General features: G+C 41.4%; 1 pseudogene; it reads left to right on the top strand.

The window, feature by feature from the left end:
- The first annotated feature begins 1424 nt into the window (after nucleotides 1–1424).
- On the top strand, nucleotides 1425–1543 carry LOC111747088 (annotated as a pseudogene).
- The last annotated feature ends 2184 nt before the right edge of the window (nucleotides 1544–3727 follow it).

The raw sequence follows: 3727 nt of genomic DNA, 5'->3' as shown, positions 1-3727 counted from the left end.
GCGCACCGGGCTCAGCTGGGTGCGCTCAGGCTTTTCCAGCTGGTGGCATCACTGTGGTAGACCGAGTCGGCAGGGAGCAGTAATGCTATGACTTCAATGTCACCGGGTGACAAGAGTTCTTCAGCCCCATTATAATCTCATAGGAGCATCGTCATATACACGGTCGTCATTGACCAAAACGTCGTTATGTGGCGCGTGGCCGGTAAACGTCGCTTTTATGCACGATGCCTCGCACGTTGTTCCGAGTGTAACTGGAGAGGTCGGGGCACAAGCTAGATGGGGGTGAGGCTGGCAGGGAAGAGGCACGCAGGAGTCGGGGCGTGGGGACCGCGACTCTGGGGAGCTGTGCACCAGGGGGGGCGGCGAGAACGGCTCTGGTTGGGGGAGACGCGCGGGAGAAGCCTGTTGGCATCTGCTCTGCGGGCACCTGAGACCTCACCTGTGCGCGCGCTGGCGGGAGGGATCCAGGTGCAGGACCGCGGTGGGGGAGGGGCGGGGGGGAACGCGGAGCAGTGCCCTAGAACCAAGGGGACAGGTACGGAGGGGACAGGTACGAGTGCAGCAGCCGGGGGCCGGTCACCTGACGCGTGGGAACTCGGTGTCCGCCCAGAGTCCCCGTGTCATCTGGATTATAATTCTTTTCTTCTGTCGGTGGTTACTTTGACTTTAAAGAATACGGTTATCAGCCCAACTATTTCCTCCACCCTCGTCGGGCTTTATTTTCATGTTACGGGGGTGTTAACATAGATATTTTGTCTCGAAGCCATTAGAACGTCTTCTATGCATTGGATGGAGGTTGAGGTTAAAAGTTCCAAAGTTTCTCAGTCTATGTTATTGTAACTGATGTTTACCCCTTGCTCGGATGTGGATAGGTAGTTGTTTTGGGAAAAAACGGTCTTACAGGTGTTTTCATTTATGACCCGCTGGGTTTGGTCCACTGGTATAAAATCATCTTTTTGGCGTTCGTTGTTCATTTTGTTGTACAAAGGTTTCTGTAACAGGTCTAGAAATGTCTTGTTTTTATATCTACTTAGTAGTTTTATAGTGTTTGAAATTCTAATTTTAAAATATTTTTCCTCGAGAAATTCGAAGGCATTATTTCATTACCTTTGAGTATCTAGCATTGCCGATGACATATCTGAGAATAAGAACTAAAGCACATCAGGTGTTTAACGTGTGCCAGAAACTGTTCTTAGCAATATCTCTACCTATACTTTTGTCTACATTTCTCTGTCTCTGTCTATATGTATATCTCACATCTATATGTATATATTTATTGAATTCTTACGACAGCCCTATGAGATGATATTATCATACCCATTATAATAATAATAACTAACAAGGTAAGTAATAATTTCAAAATCACAAAGCTCTTACATGGGGTCGTAAACCACGTCGGGATTCAAATTAGAACTATCTGCTTTGTCTACCGCCATGCCACCCTGAACGACCTGGATCCCGTCTGATCTCAGAAGCTAAGCAGGGTCGGGCCTGGTTAGTACTTGGATGGGAGACCACCTAGGAAGACCAGGTGCTGTAGGCGTAAAAAATAAAAAAATAAGGGATTGTAAGTGGACAAGGTCCTTGCAATCTGTGAGGTCAACCAAGGGTTGCCTCGCCTAAAAAAAAAAAAAGAACTATCTACTTCATTCTTCTATATTTTAGGAGATTTATTCTCTATTTTCTATTTCCCTTTATTTTTTTTTCTAAGAGATTTTCCTGTTTATCTTTTGAGAAATGGCATTCTGTTACTTTTTGTGATGTAACATATTCTTGAACTCACTAGCTCCATAATTACATATTTTTAAAAGTCTTTTTGGTTCTGGATTATCTCTGTTTTCTCTGGTGATTACTTTTACTTGCTTATTTAAAATTTTAACTTGTGCTTCTGGCATTATACATGGTGATTCTCAGCTGTTCACATTTAAGATGGCGTCGTTGGGAGTGTGTGGTGGGCTCCCTTTGCTGCTTCATAGGCGGGTCTGTTTTCTTGGATGATGAAGAACTTCACCTTGGAGTGAGATCTGAGACTAGAAGGGCATGTTTGCTGATAGACCCCGAGGAGCGGTGGGGCCCAGAGCTGTCTGTCTTATCATCTATCTACTACATCTTGGGCCACGCAAATGTAAGAATAAAGATGTTTAGAGAGAGCCACACATACATTGGCTTTCTCTAAGCTGATTATTTAATTTATTTATTTTAAGACTACGCTCTTGAATGTCGGGCCTGGGGGAAAGTCTGGTTCTCTGCGCAGAGGTTCTAGAAGAAAAATTCGGTTGCGGATCAGTGAATTTGTTTCCTGTGAATATTTTTAATGACTTCCTGTTTTCAGTCATGTTTCTGGCTTTGGTGATTTGCTGCGTAGGTTGACTTTGAGCCCAGATCCTTCTCAGGTTACTTTCGAGTGAATATTTTCACGCCTACCCACGAGTATTTTTAAGGCATGTCTAGGATGTAGTTGTTCCCCCTCGTTTCATCTGTTCGTCTGCTCACACGTACCTTCATCTTTGACAAGTTTGTTGAAATCTCTCTTGTCCTTTGATGCACCTCTCAGTTCTTCCTCTGGTGTGAAATTATTTATTTCGTGCTTCAAAATCTTTCAGGGGTAGTTGGAGGGGTAAGTAAAAGGCAAACGCATGTTTCTAGCCTGCCATCGTAAATTGGAAGTAAAAGTGTGACTTTTTTTTGTTTGTTTTTAAACAGAAACATGGATTGGTTAGGGAGTTTCTGAATTTGCTGATTCTAGCAGAGCGATTGGGAATGCAGACTTAAAAAGACATTGGTCTAAAGCCAGCGAGACCACTTCTTAGCCGTCCTCTCTTTGACTGGGTACCTAGCCACAGGAGTTCAGTGGTCGAAAGGGTTAATCGAGATAACAGAGGATTGACTTTTAGCATAGATCATATCCCACATTAAGGATTTAAATAACAATAATCACTGTTTTTCTTAGGTAATAGTAACAAGACACTGAAAGTGATAAAAAAATGGGTTATGTGGTTTATACTGCTGGTACGATCATTGTCGTTATCAAATATTGATTGAAGCCTATAATGTCGTGGGCGGTGGGAATACAAAGACATTATGCTGAAAAGTTGTTTTCCTGTCAACGTAACGTAAAATAGTTGGTGCATGCAACGTGTAAGCAGCGTTCTTACGTTCTGACGGGGATGAGATTTTTCTTTGAGGAAATATTTCCAATTTTTACAATGTCTGGTAAAAATATTTTATACACATTATTTCAATAAGACATTCCAAGGTTCTACGAGTGAATAAAAACATTTCTTGTATAGTTTTTTTAAAGGAAACATTGCTGAATATAGTATATATCTGAAATATAAAAGTAGCTTTCAGCTTAGATAGTTATCATTTAGTATATGTTATATTATATATTCTAATGTATATTCTAATATGGATTATATATTTTAAATATATAGTATATGATATGTGATTACAGTTATCTAATACTATATGTAGTAGATAGATGATAGATGATTGATACATAGATAGATAGATAGACAGATAGGTATCTCACAGGCACGGGGCTTTGTTAGTCACCCTATTTCTGCTCCCTTATTCGGACAAAAATTAATTCTAGTTAATGTGATGCTGGATGATTATTAGCTTGGAGAGTGTCAGAATCTTGCTTCGTTTTGAAGTTTTAAGTTATTTATCCTCAGGTGCTTGGGACAACTCTGAGATTTTGATATTGAAAAAGCGGGAGGGAGAG

Source organism: Pteropus vampyrus, unplaced genomic scaffold, assembly GCF_000151845.1.
Source record: "Pteropus vampyrus isolate Shadow unplaced genomic scaffold, Pvam_2.0 Scaffold209, whole genome shotgun sequence".
NCBI lineage: Eukaryota > Metazoa > Chordata > Mammalia > Chiroptera > Pteropodidae > Pteropus > Pteropus vampyrus.
The sequence above is the reverse complement of the archived record's forward strand: the minus strand, read 5'-3'. Positions and strand labels throughout refer to the sequence as shown.